The sequence below is a fragment of the Microplitis mediator genome, chromosome 6 (genome assembly GCF_029852145.1).
Source record: "Microplitis mediator isolate UGA2020A chromosome 6, iyMicMedi2.1, whole genome shotgun sequence".
Classification (NCBI taxonomy): Eukaryota; Metazoa; Arthropoda; class Insecta; order Hymenoptera; family Braconidae; genus Microplitis; species Microplitis mediator.
The window spans coordinates 2,667,682-2,682,936 of record NC_079974.1 but is presented as its reverse complement, the minus strand read 5'-3'; the positions used below and the strand labels follow the sequence as shown (position 1 = coordinate 2,682,936).

The following is a 15,255-nucleotide window of genomic DNA, read 5'->3' as shown; positions in this document are numbered from 1 at the left end:
TTTTAAAAGTCTTATATTTAATCGATTATTGTGAATATCTCATCTTAATCTATTCATTTTTACTCCATGCGATTAATTTTTACTCCCCAATATACCATTCTTTTAAACCCATTAACTTTTAATGAAAAATTGCCTATAACTCAAATAAATTTTCTTATCTATGGAAGTAATTTTTACTCTAAACTGCAGAGTAATATTTCAGTAGTCTCCGTTAATCTTCGGTTAATATCGGCTACAATTAAATGTCTTTTATTTTGCTCGCGACAACTTACATATGTTACGCACACAAACGTAGGCTTGGAAAAAAAGACAATCTCTGTATCTCTCTATGACCTAATATTTATTTTAAAATTAAAAAAAAATTTGTATCTTTTCTTTTTCAACTCAATAAGAGTAATTTTTTTTTTATTATTTTTCAAAATATTTATTTTAAGTCATATTCTAAAGCAATTAGATGATTTTTAGATTTTTTATGAAAATTTCAGCCTATTAATTGTAATTTTTATTGTAATTCAATATAAATTTTATAAATTGAATAATCAACTTTTTATCATAACCTACGAGTAAAAATTGAATTAGAGAGAATTTATTTAGACAGCCGCTAGGTGTAATTTTTACTCGTAATTGTGAGTAAAAATTAATCTGATTGTTTTTTACTCACTGAAAGAGTAAAATTTCGTAATTCGAAAGTAAAAAGTCGTAATGGCCCAAGATTACTCGATTTAGAGTAATTTTTAGAATAAATAACATGGCAATATTCATACGAAAATTCTTTCCGTGTATCTATCACTTGTTCATCCTATTCATATCCTATTTTACTGGTAAGATTCTTAAATAGTTTAACAAGAGTATTATTAATTAAGTTATAAATAATAATTCGACCGTCAATAAGAAAGATTTATAATTTTATAAGCCGTGAGGTAAGTTGATAAGTTTTCACATAAAATCGCGGTCTTCCTATATAAGAATCTATGGTGCTTAAAATAATCCGCGTATTTTTTCTGTACGAAAACTCAGATACCCCAAATTCTATATAAATTTTTCGCATAGAAATCTAGGTATTCAATTCTTATATGGATTTCCCACATAGGAATCCAGATATTCAAGCCCCTATGTATATTTCTTGTATGGGAATTTCGATACCCATAGTTTTCTATGTGGATTTCCTACATGAGAATCCCGATACCCATACATTCCTACATCGGTTCCTACCCGAGTCAAAATTAAAACAGTAGTTCGAGCCTTCAAAGCCTCAGTTCTTTTGATGTTGGACTTGCCGCTGAATGTAATATGTTATCTAAGTCATCGATGCCCTAAAAGTAGCGTATGGAGGAGTAAATCACTTCTTTAAAATGGTATTTTAACCCTCCATGGCCTACCATACTTTTAATCTGTAACTTCAAATGAGCTCAATTCTTTAGCATGATATTATTGTCACACATAAAGATATTTCCAATTGATCGTAACCGTCCGAGTAGCAGTGCGAGAGTGGTTGTGCTTCATATTCGTAAGGTCGTGGTTTCGAATCCTGGCGGCAGCAGATTAGTTTTCAGCAGTTTTTTTCAAATTCTTCGGCAGTTTCCGTTTTCCAATACATCGTTTGTATTTATTGTTCACATAAAATAATTAATTAATCATATACTAAAAAGTCAAAGGTTCTAATTATTCAATTCGAATTTCGAATGACTTAGTACTATTCTATTCGAATGCCTACTCGTAAAACTTTAGCTATTATTATTAATATTTTAAATTTCATTATTTTTTAACTCACAACAAAACATTTATTACTAAGAAATTATTTTTTGAATTTTTAAATTTCAAATTTTTTTCGATCATGGCAGCCATTTCTAATTAGTGGCCCCCTTTTACCTTCTGTTTCTTTACCAATTGTCCGCGATCCGATGAGAGTCTTTCTCGATCTATAAATTTAGGCTCTGGAGGTTTATTTTACCTTTTAAAAAAGATGATTTGAACCTAAACTTGGTAAAAGCGGACAAAGTTACCACGTTTAGGTTCAAATGACCTTTTTAACGCATGGATCTTCATATTCTAAAAAGATGATTTGAACCTCCTTACCCTCGTGTAGGATTTGGAGGCTCAAATCACCTTTTTAATTTTGACTCGGGTAATAATTCCATACTTTCCAATATTGATTCCCCTACACGGAAAGAATTTTCGTATGAATATTGCCATGTTATTTATTCTAATAATTACCCTAAATCGAGTAATCTTGGGCCGTTACGACTTTTTACTTTCGAATTACGAAATTTTACTCTTTCAGTGAGTAAAAATCAATCAGATTAATTTTTACTCACAATTACGAGTAAAAATTACACCTAGCGGCTGTCTAAATAAATTCTCTCTAATTCAATTTTTACTCGTAGGTTATGATAATAAGTTGATGATTCAATTTATAAAATTTATATTGAATTACAACAAAAATTACAATTAATAGGCTGAAATTTTCATAAAAAATCTGAAAATCATCTAATTGCTTTAGAATATGACTTAAAAAAAATATTTTGAAAAGTAATAAAAAAAAAAATTACTCTTATTGTGTTGAAAAAGAAAAGATACAAATTTTTTTTTAATTATAAAATAAATATTAAGTTATAGAGAGATACAGAGATTGTCTTTTTTCCAAGCCTACGTTTGTGTGCGTAACATATGTAAGTTGTCGCGAGCAAAATAAAAGACATTTAATTGAAGTCGATATTAACCGAAAATTAACGGAGACTACTGAAATATTACTCTGCAGTTTAGAGTAAAAATTACTTCCATAGATAAGAAAATTTATTTGAGTTATAGGCAGTTTTTCATCAAAAAATTAATGGGTTTAAAAGAATGGTATATTGGGGAGTAAAAATTAATCGCATGGAGTAAAAATGATTAGATTAAGATGAGATATTCACAATAATCGATTAAATATAAGACTTGTAAAAAATTACTCAGTAGTAGAGTAAAACATGGTCTAGCAACGTTAATATTTAAACAAAAAATATTCAATTTAAAACAAAAAATACAAATTTTTTGCAACGGCCCAGGATTACTCGAAATTACAGAGTAATTTTTATCGAAAAATTCTTTCCGTGTAGAATCCGATATAGATTTTTATCTAAGATATTTAGTTGCCAGTAATATTTATTTTGTACCTTTTACTATATTAGAATACCCACTATTACAATGTTTTACTACAATATTGTGGTCGGAAGAACCACAACTTTTTTTCATACATAAAAAAATTGTTATACATAAAGGAAATTCGTTTCGCACCACAAGCTTCAATTCTACGTTTCTGATTTTTTTGTTTTCTTTTAACAATATATTTTATTCAAAATTTCAATATTCTCGTTTTTTTCGAAAGAAGAAATATAAACCTATGTTTTTTCAAGAAACAGCGAATGGAGGTAGAGATCTCTCTAGAGATTTTATCTAAATCGAATTATCTGTTCCAAGTAAACGGCTTAGAGAGAACAAACTTCTTGAAACAATGAGCACAACAAAAATGGCCATTCGGCATCCGAATTCGGAGTAGACTTATTACTATTCATTTATTTAAAATCAAGTTTTGAGATAAGATTGAATTAAAAAGAAATTTCTGATGTAGTTAGAGGTCAAAAACCTTCACAGATATAAAAAATAAAACGAAATTAGCTCTTGAATTGAGATGTCGAGATTTAAAAAGTATTACACGGCGATAAAATAAATTAAAGCGGTCCCACAAATTGAGGGAAAATTAGGAGAACAAATGCATCAGCTAAATTTTAGTAAATAAATAAGTAATTTTTATTTTAAAAAAAGCTACTACACGGAAAGAAAATTATGGGAAGTTTTGCTATGCATTATGGGAATAGTTCCCATAATGATATGGGAATTGTACCTATACTACTATAGGGATGTTTCCCATATATTATGGGAACCATCCCTATAATAGTATGGGTACAATTCCTATACCATTATGGGAACCATTCACATAATGGTATGGGAATAGTTCCTATACCAATATGGGAACCAATTCCATAATATTATGGGAACCATTCCAATATCATTATGGGAACTATTCCCATAATGGTATGGGAACTGTTTCCATACTGTTATGGGAACTATTCCCATAATGGTATAGAAACTATCCCTATAATATTATGGGAACCATTCCCATAATATCATAAAAATTTTTTTTCGAAAATAGTGTAGAAATTCCCCTCACGATATAGAGAGATTCAAATGAAGCTTCTTCGACGCTAAATTTGTTTAAAAAAAACAAAATTTTGTTAAAAATTTCAATGTTTTTGCCGATTACAAATTTTTTTTCAATGTTTGAGTTTTGTTTTTATATTTGATAATATTTCTGTGTATTGTAAAAGTGATTAACACACTTTTCTTTAAATTAATTTTTTCATGATAGTATAGGAACCATTCCCATAATATTATAGGAATGGTTCCTATAATAGTATGGGAACTATTCCTATAATTTTATGGGAATGATTCCCATAATGGTATAGGAACTATTCCTTTCCCATTATAGGAACCATTCTTATGATGTTATGGGAATGGTTCCTATAATTTATGGAAATGGTTCCCATAATTTAAAGGAATAGTTCCTATATATTATGGGAATGATTCCCATAATATTATAGAAAGTATTCCTATAAATTATAGGGACCATTCCTATAACTAGTGGAACCATTCCTATAATTATAGGAACTGCTCCCATAATTTATGGTCTTAATTCCTATGATGGTATAGGAAAAAATTTCACAAAATTATGGGAACATTTTCCATAATTTTCTTTCCGTGTATGAAAGTAAAGTAGTGAAAATTAAAGCTCGATTAATGAACTACAATATACAATTAACGATATTCTACTATTATGTATTACTCGAGGATGATTAAACGCTAAAGCGAAAAGAAACAATTTCCTATCTTTTAAAGGATTTTGAAATTCATCAAAATATTAGAAAAAGTTTTCAAAAGAATAAGTGATATAGCATAAATTAAAGCTAGTTGAATGAACTATAAGATGCAATAACCCAAAATAAATGATCTTTTTAGGTTCAGAAGTTATTTGACAATAAATCAACACAAGTTGAATTTTTCGAAAAATTAAAAAATTTCAAACCATCATAACTTCTCAACTTTTTGGCCGATTTAGCTCATTTTCAAATTGAACCGATCTCTTTAACTAAAGAATAAGTGTACGAAGTTTACGTACTTGAAAATCGGAACGTTTTTCGTCGAACGAAAATAAAAAAACGGAACGAAAAGTGAAAATCTACGGGATCTAGATTTCTGAAATGTTTCGCACGTCAACCGGAAATTGCAGGCCACCCCCAACTACCCCTTAAGTCACCTTTAGATTCAAATTAAATAAATTATTTTCATTTTCGTTGCGTGAAAAACGTTCCGATCTTCAGGTACATCGAAGTTTCATGAAGATTGGTGTAGAATTGTGGTCGTTATCGCGGGAGAACGGCGCGTTAACTTCTGAACCAATGGTATTTTTGGAACTTCGTCGACTAGCTGAGTCAAAAAATGGTAAAAGGTTTGGAAAGTTATGTCATAAGGACAAATACGATAGTTAGATTTCTATGAAATCTACTAAAAATTATGTGAAATATGGTCTAAATAATGGAATATTAATCTAGCAAATGAGGTTTCAACGGATATTAATTTTTTTCTGCTCTTCTTATAACCCTTATTAAAAGAAACGATTAGAAAAGAAAAAATTTTAAATACTTTTTTAATGTTTTTAAATACTTTTGAATCGCCCATCTTATGGACACTTAACATTGCAAATCGTTTCGAATCGTTTCTTTTAATGAGGGAACTCCTTCAGAACACACGTGACTAAATTTTAAATAATTAATCCGTGCAATAATACACGGAGAAATCGTCCTTCCCGGGAAAAAATGTTCAGACCTGATCAGACATGGGTCATCAGCCCTGATCAAACATGGAAAATGACCGGGCATTAACAGGTCTGATCAGGTCTGTTCATATCTAATCAGGCCTGTTCATGTCCAGCCATTTTTCATGTCTGATCAGGTCTGATGATCCATGCTTGTTCATGACTGACTAGATCTAAGCATGTTTGATCATGCCTGTTCATGTCAGACCAGACCTTCACGCTTCAGACATGATCATGTCTGTTTATAGTTGGTCAGACATGAACAGGCATATCCATGCATGATTTGGCCTGAACGTATTTAACACTTCGTAGATGATTATGCATGATCATGTCTGACATCATGTCTGAAAATTTTTTTTCCGGGTTGTTTGAAATGCTATGGCGTCATAGTAAAGACGGACCATGTTGGCCACCTGACGGAAATTGAATAAAACATATTGCAATAATGACTATATAGGGCTTGTTCAGAAACACACTCTGGAAGAGAAAATATTCAACTCCTGCGTTCAGAAATATCCTCTGGTCGAACCAGAGGTGCGATTTAACATTACAAAGGTACTAATCACACCTAGATAGGTAATTTTTCACCTCCGGAGTGTATTTCTGAACACGCCCATAGTATATTACCATATGACCAAATATTACGCGGGTAATTTAAAATATTTATGAAAGTCATTCAAAATAAAAACTTAGTTTAATTACGATCCATTATCGAAAAATACTTACTCAATGTAATTAATGTATATGTAATATATGGGGCATTCCACGCCAAATCGACCACTTTTGAACCCGACCCCTTTGGATTGAGCTAAAAATTTTTTCTCTTTTTCTACCCCATCGAAAACGTTTCTCATAATTTTTTCAAATTTTTTCACCAAACCGAAAAAAAGTTATGAATTTTTGAAAAAAATGGCTTTTTCTATTTTAAATGGCTATAACTTTTTCAAAATTCGACTGATTGGGACTTTTTCTTTTCAAAATTTTTTTTTTTAAATGTACTTTTTGAAAAAAAATACAAAAAAATTATTGCAGCCTATCTTCATTGTTTCGTTGTAGATTTTTAGAAAAAATCAAAAATTTTTCGATGTTTACCATTTTTGATTTTTGATTTATTTATTTCATATAAAACTCTGACACTTTTTGCAGATCCTCAAATTTTTTCAGAGTGATGTTTTTTCGATTTACATTTTTTTTTTTCCAATTGAAAAAAAAAATTTTTTACAATTAGCCTTATTTCTCATAACACCATGCTTAAAATTTTTGAGAGTGCTCAAGAAACTTTCAAATTTGGATAAAAAAAATAAAAACAATAAATTTAAATGGTAATCCTCGAAATAATTGGAATTTTGTTCGAAATATTTAGTTTAAAAAAAGAAGGACCACCTGAATAATTTTCTTGTATTTTTTTCTAAAAACTACATTTAAAAACGAAGAAATTGAAAAAAAAAAGTTTTTATTTAGTCCATTTTTTGACAGATGCTGGCAATTCAAAAAAATTCCTTCTACACTCATTGTTTTATGGTTAAAAAATTTTTTTAACCATTTTTTAATCTATTCCGACTATTTCCGGATGAACGTCCGACCGTGTATGTGTGTGTGTGTGTGTGTGTGTGTGTGTGTGTGTGTGTGTGTGTGTGTGTGTGTAAGGACGTATGTAAACTATTTTTTGTCGTACGTATCTTTGGAACAAATCAACCGATTCGAACGTGATTGACGGCAATCGAAATCTTTCATCAAGATTTATATCTGAATAGATTTAGAAGTCAATCGGTGCTCTCTAAACATGAATTAGTAACAATAAGTAAATATTCACTAATTCCAAGTGCAAACCGAACCACTAATTTCAGAAAATGGTTCGGTTGGCACTTAGAATTAGTGAATATTCACTTATTTCACTTATTCATGTTTAGAGAGTGAAGTAGTTTGCGAGTTATACGAAAAAAAAAATTTTTTCTGAGGTTTTTTTTGCATAACTCATAAACTACTTGCCCAAATTGCCTCAAAGTGTAATCAGTTTTAAGTCTTGGTGAGTTCTTTCAATTACCGCCAAGTACGTTCAAATCAATTAATTCGTTCCAAAAATATCGTACAATAAAAAATAATTTTTTTTTTTAGCTAAATGCATTTTTTTGGTTGATCAGCAAACTAACTATTTTTTGACCTCGAAGAACTCAAAAATTTACAAGTGATCCCTGATTAAACAACTGAATTCGATCGAATTAAACAGAATTAAATTTTTAATTCGATTTAATTTAGATAAATTCTGTTAATTCGGTACCTAACTTAAAAATGAATTCTGTCTAATTCGGCAGGAAAACCAGAATTTTTCCGAATTAGAACGAATTTAAATAATTCTATTCGGTTTAATTCTGATTAATTCGAAAATAATTCTCCAATTTCTGGTTCTGAATCCGAATTAAAATGAATTAAAACGAATTTGAAATTTTTAAATCGGTTTTACTCTGTTTAATTCGAATTTAAATTTTCAATTCAGTTGAATTCTGTTTTGCAGAATTCGACAGAATATAACAGAATTAAAATTTTTAATTCGGTTGAATTAAATTGTTTAATCAGGATAACGTTTTCGAGCTTCCTAAGCTCGAAAACAGCGGGAAGTTTTGGGGTCAACTGTTTCTCAGATTTTTTTTTCAAATTGCCAGCCAATATCTGCCATCTAACCTCGAAATTGCTTAGAGATTTTACAATAGGATTTTTTGTAATAAAAATATAGTAAAATTTTATGTCAATGGTAAAAATTAATTTATTCATTCCTTAATTCAAGGAGATGTTTAAGTTCCTAATTAATATGCAACTGATTAAATTACCGCCAACTATGAGTCTCAAATTGAATCACATGAAAAATTCAAAATCTATTTTAACTAACGAATATTTATACTACGATTATTCTTTGATATCTAAACTAGACAATAGGTAACAGTAAAACCTCAGTCAAAAAAAAACCTTTAATAAAAATGTTTTTAAGTAAAGCTGTAATAATTACCTTAGTTGCGCTTAGATTTATATATTTTATTGTTCCGAAATTTCTAACAAATTAAAGTTCGCACTAAATAAAACATATATCAATAAATGCCGAACCCTCAATTCAATTAAAGTCATTTATAACAATATTTATTTAATTACTCGATTAACTAATTTATCTGTAAATATAAGAGGTCATAGTATTGTATTTGTTTACACTTTTATATCTCATTATGCATTCTGTGATATGTACGCGACGCAGGTTCTCAATTCTTAATTTTCAACATGTAGTAGAAACGACTGTCACGCTCTCTAGCGGAATAGTAATTTCAGCGATTGTTCGGTGTTGTAATTCTGTGTTATTGGGACGTGTCCCAGTCATAGTAAAATTAAGACCCGAAAAAAAACCCGAGTAAAAAGTACACGGAGAAAAAAATATAGTAAATTTTACTAAAAAATATGAGAATAATTACTAAATTTGGATAGTAATCTTGAAACGCTTATGATTTATATGAAAAATTCATAAACAGATAAGTATATTTTACAAGTCGTTCAGTAAATTTTACTATCCCATTTAGTAAATTTTACTATCCCGTTTAGTAAATTTTACTACACTAATGGAAAAAATTAAAAGATAAAAAAAAAATTCTAAATTTTTAGGCGATTTTCAACAGGCTCTAACTTTGATAGAAATGGTCGTACAAGAAATAAAAAAAAAAGGAAATTGTAGCTCCAAGTGTCAACTTTTTGGATTAGAACTTCAAAATTTTTTAGCGTCAGCAGTTTTTGAGTAATCTTAGAAAAACCAGCGACAAAAAAATTTTCAAATTTTTTTAATTTTTTTTTTTTTGGTCTCTGGGCGTGTAAAAAATTATTTTTGCTTAACCACTATGAGGATCGGATACCTTCATTATTCAGCTTTAATTTCTTTTTTTATGGACCTTGATACGTCCACTTCTCGCCGAGATATCGGTCTTCAAATGGAAAAGAATCCTTTTGTCTTTGATTATCGATATCTCAGAAACCAATGATCGCACAGAAAGTTAATGGTGGGTTTTAAAAACTTGAATAAATTCCCTTCAATGATTAGCCATTGCTTTTTCGAAAAAAAAATTTTTTCCTATCGTCACATGAATTTAAAAATGCAACAAAAAAAAGGCTTTTTGTGGTTTTTTTGGAAAATCAAGCGCTGAAACGAAAATCTTGTGGAAATCGATAATGTTGACTGTGCATTTTACAGTTCAATATGTCCACAAAAACCCTGCAGAGAGCCAGATTAATCCAACCAGCCGTTTTTTTGTTTCACGCGATCAAATTTTTCAAAAAATTAAAGGATCACGTTTTTTGCTCTGAAAAGCTCATAATCTTTAACAAGATGAAAACAAACATTTTTTTGGAGCTTTGTCCACAATTTTATTGCGGACAGTGCTTAGATTTCCAAAAAAGAAAAAAGTTTTTTTCGAAACAAAAATTTCAAAAAAAAAATTTTTTCAAAAAAATTTTTTTTTGGAATAACTTTAGGAAATTTACAAAACCAACACCCAATAATTTTTAACACGTTTACGTCGCTGCATTCCGTGATTTTACTGATCTCTCAGACATTAAATTCAAAAAAAATTTTTTTTTTTTTTTAATTTTTGTTTCGAAAAAAAACTTTTTTCTTTTTTGGAAATATAAGCACTGAGCTACAATTTCCTTTTTTTTTTATTTCTTGTACGACCATTTCCATCAAAGTTAGAGCCTGTTGAAAATCGCCTAAAAATTTAGAATTTTTTTTTGATCCTTTAATTTTTTCCATTAGTGTATATTAGAATGGAAAAAATTTAAATTAAAGTTCTAATAGTTTATCAACTTTTTATTATTATTGATTATTATTACTATTATTGCTGTCATCTGTATTGGTGTTGGTGTGGATTTTTGTTTTTTAAAAAATCACTTGATTCAACCGAGATTCGAACCCTGATCTCCCGCGCGCGAGTCTTTTCCAATGTCTGACGGTCCGATGTGTCCTTTGAACAAAAGTTTCAGAACTTGTAATACATCTTTGTATATGCTATCCCCACCAACTTTTAATTTTATCTATACATAGTAGAATTTACTATACAGATAGTAAAAAAATATAATCGTGTTAGCAAAAAATACATTACGTATAGTAATTTTTAATGTTTGTATAGTAACAAACCCTATATTGTATTAAAGAATTTACTTTCTTAAATTTGTATTTATTAATAGTACTTATAGTAGAATTTACTATACAAATAGTAAAAAATATAATCGTCTTAGCAAAAAATACATTACGTTAGTAATTTTTAATATCTTATTATGTAATTATTACTAACTAGTAAATTTTACTAAACGTTTAGTAATAATTACAATACAGAATGAAAAAAAAAAAAAAATTAATTTTTTCATTTTGGTAGTGATTACACAAATTAAGGGACAAAACTTGTTCCTTTGATTGTTTTGTAAAACTTTGAACAATCGGCCCGGACAAACGGTTCAATGGATCGATTCGAAAATTTCCAGGGCTTTTGGGGGTACATTAAGCTGTAAAATTACCTGGCAACATTACCCTTTCCTCCAATATTCATAAAGCAGCGGTTCACGGAGAAAAATGTTGGTTCAAAATCTACCAATTTTTATTATGCTGTCGACGAAACTTGAAACAGGAAGGGAAGCATCCAAAAAATTATTATGCTCATACGAAAAATTATTATGCTGTATCATAATACTTACTACGCGCGAGACACTTATCGATAAGATTTAATAAAAATTGCTTCCATACATTATAATAATTGTGATGCGGCATAATAATTTTTCATAAGAGCATAATAATTTTTTGGATGCTTCCCTTCCTGTTTCAAGTTTCGTCGATAGCATAATAAAAATTGGTAGGTTTTGAACCAACATTTTTCTTCGTGTTGATTAACTAAAAAAGCATAAAAGTCCAGTTTTTGTAGGTTTTTCAAATTGATATTAGATTGAAAAAAAAATTTTTTTTTTATTAAATCGAAAATGAGGCTTGTGGAAGATTTATTCAAGTTTCTAAAGCTGCCCTCAAAATTATTGTGCGACCATTAGCTGCTGAGATATCGATAATCAAAGACAAAAATATCCTTTTTCACTTGAACCCTGATATTTCAGCAGCAAATTGTCGTACAAAGAAACGAAAGGAAGCAAATTGTAGCTGATTAAATTTCCTAAACGAGCCATTGGGTCCCGTAGACCCAAAAAACGAAACCAAAAAATTTAGAAAAATTTTGTCTCGAGCTATTTCTTATGATTCCGCAAAAACTGTGGCTCAAAAAATTATTTTGCTGGAAGATCTTTAAACTAGAGATTTCAAGCTTCAATTTGCTATTTTCATTTTTTCGATACGATCATTTTTCACGAAAATATAGCTTTCCAAAAATCACTAAAAAAATTGTAAAATTTTCTTGTTCCTCTAATTTTTTGGATAAGTGTTCATACAAATATAAAAAGTTATTTATGTAAATTGAAATTCTTCAATAGTTGAAAATATCAAATGTTTTCATGAATAAAAAACTCTGATTAATAATCCCGATTTGATCCGATTGAAAAATTCTAATAATTGAATTTAATCGAGAATTTCCGACTGACTTTCAATCAAAAAATAATCGAAAAAAAAAAATTATCATTTTCCTATGGACATTTTTTCAATTAATCGGAACGCTACCGAATGGATTCGGATTTACTGATTGAGTTTCAATCAGATCCAATCGGAGTTTTTACTGTCGGAACTTAGATCCTGCACAGAAAAAAAGAATTTCTTGGCGCAAAAAATTTTACTCGCCCCCAGAAAATTTTTGCATTGTGGATTGAAATTAAAAAGTTTCTTGGGGAAAAAAAAAACTTTTCTTGGGGTAAAAATAAATTCTTTGCGCCAAGAAATTCTTTTTTTTCTGAGTGGAAGAAAATGATTACAAGCCAAGGATTTTATTGTGAAAATCACCTAAAAATTTGAGGTAACGATTAGATACCTCGATACTCTTGAAAGTTAAACTATTTTTTCGGTAATTTTTGACAAAATTTTATTAAAATTTACTATGTATGAGGTATAAACATTTTACTATATCACATAGTAATATTTCTGACTTATCAAAAAATGTAGGGGAGACCGGTGGCACTACAGCCCCCTGGGGCTCGGCGGCCCCCCTCAAAGATTTCGTAAAAATTTTTTCTTTCCATTTTCAGTCAAATCTTTTTCGGTACTTTTTACTGCGCAACATGGTAATTTTATAAAAAGTCTTTTAAATTCGCGTTTTTTCGGAAACATTCGGCTCTTTTCGCTCATTCTATTGCTGATCCCTGACGAATCCAAATTACAGCAATAACCGTAATTTACGGTATTCGGAAGAATTACGGTACACTGTAAAAAATCCGGAGTGAATTGGGAGTGAAGTAAAATCCGATTTCACTCCGGATTCACTCCGCCACTCGGAGTTCCGGAGTTTTAAAAAAAATCACTCCGCATGCGGAGTGAATTGGGAGTTTTTTTTAGCGGAGTGATCTCGGAGTGAAGCGGATTTTATTTCACTCCCAATTTCCTCCGGTCCAGAGTTTTAATACTTAAATAAATTTATATTAATTTATATGAAACTGCTAAACAATGTGTGTGCGTGTGTGTGCGAGTGTGTGTTTAGGTGTGTGCAGGTGTTTGTGTGCGTGTGTGCAAATGTGTGCGTGTGTACAAATGTGTGCGTGTGTGTAAATGTGTGCGTGTGTGCAAATGTGTGCGTGTGTGCAAATGTGTGCGTGTGTGCAAATGTGTGCGTGTGTACAAATGTGTGCGTGTGTGTAAATTTGTGCGTGTGTGCAAATGTGTGCGTGTGTGCAAATGTGTGCGTGTGTACAAATGTGTACGTGTGTTCGAATGTGTGCGTGTGTGCAAATGTGTGCGTGCGTGTGTGTGCGAGTGCGCGTGTGTGCCTAAATATGTATGTGCGTATGTGTGTGCATATCAGCTGATCAATAATGTAATACGCGAATTTTTACTTCGATTTTATTATGTGGAGTTATATTTTATTAATAATATTTTCAAAACTCCCCTGCGGAGTGAATTTCACCCCGAGGGGAGTGAATAATTAAAAATTCATTCATTCCGCATTCACTCCGCCAATTTTTTACAGTGTATTCAGCGGTAAATTACGGTAACTTTCGATAAAATACCATAACTTACGCTATTTTACAGTAAACGTACGGTTTTTAAGGTAAAATTTAGGTATTTTACCGTAAATTTTGAGTAAGAAAACGGTCATATATCGTAAAATTGTGACAAGCCTGTGTCATTTTACCGCGAAGTGAAGTATTGCGCTGTAAAAACTGTAAAAATAAAAAAACATACTGTGCTTGCGGCAAAAATTCCGCAAATTGCCGTATCTTTCCGTAATTCACCGTAGCTTACCGCATATTACTGTAAAATGCCGTAAATTGCGGCAAATTTACCGTCGAAATGCCGTAATGTACGGTAATTTACGGCAAAAATGCAGTAAATTACCGTCATTCGGATCCACCAGCGATAGGCTAGAGTTCATTTTACGATGTATTGAAGCGTAAGCGAGCATCTCCGTAAAACATCTTATGAATTCAATTATAATTATCTATACGTATTTTAACACTTATGAAATTTTCGATAAATTGAGTAGATGGACTCTCTACCCTAGCAGATCCGAATTACGGTAAATTACAGCAATCTACCGTAAATTACCGCAATTTCGCCGAAAATCTACGGTAATTTACCTAAATTACCGTAAATTGCGGTAAATTACCGCACCTTGCGGTAATTTACGGCAAATTACTGTAGATTTACGGCGAAATTACGGTAAGTTGCGGTAATTTACGGTAAATTGCTGTAATTTACCGTAATTCGGATTTGCTAGGGTTTTGATAAATTGAACGAAGAAAATAAAATCAAAAAAATTGCTTGATCTTGACGTGTTGAGAGTAGAGCACTACCTCAAACGCTTCGTGATATGAGGCGTGCAAAAAACGAATAAACTTCTGGCAAACCAGTACGGGTTCTGACACTTCGAAATCCACTCTCGTATTTTAACATCTAACACCGCAAAATAAGATCATACTACGGGAAAAATAGCGTAAATATACTGGAATAAAAATACGGCATTCTATATTGATGAATGTAGATCAAATTATTAATTTTTTACATTTATTAGAAAAAATCAAAGTAGATCGAAAAATTAAATAATTATTAAATTGTATAGATTCTAATCTAATTCAAGAAAATCTAAGTTATCTGAATACTTGTAATGATATCAATGTAGATCTACAATTTGAAAGTTCGGTCAACACTGATGAGAACAGATTTCTTTACGATTTGAATAATATCC

General features: G+C 30.4%; 1 protein-coding gene across 1 annotated transcript in view; it reads right to left on the bottom strand.

The window, feature by feature from the left end:
* LOC130669419 (peroxisomal leader peptide-processing protease) overlaps positions 1-9,152 on the bottom strand; it is a 95,890-nt gene extending 86,738 nt beyond the window's left edge. Inside the window, exon 1 of the mRNA XM_057472324.1 lies at positions 8,910-9,152. The gene's annotated coding sequence lies outside the window, so the exon portion shown is untranslated. The remainder of the gene's footprint in view (positions 1-8,909) is intronic.
* Positions 9,153-15,255: the final 6,103 nt, after the last annotated feature.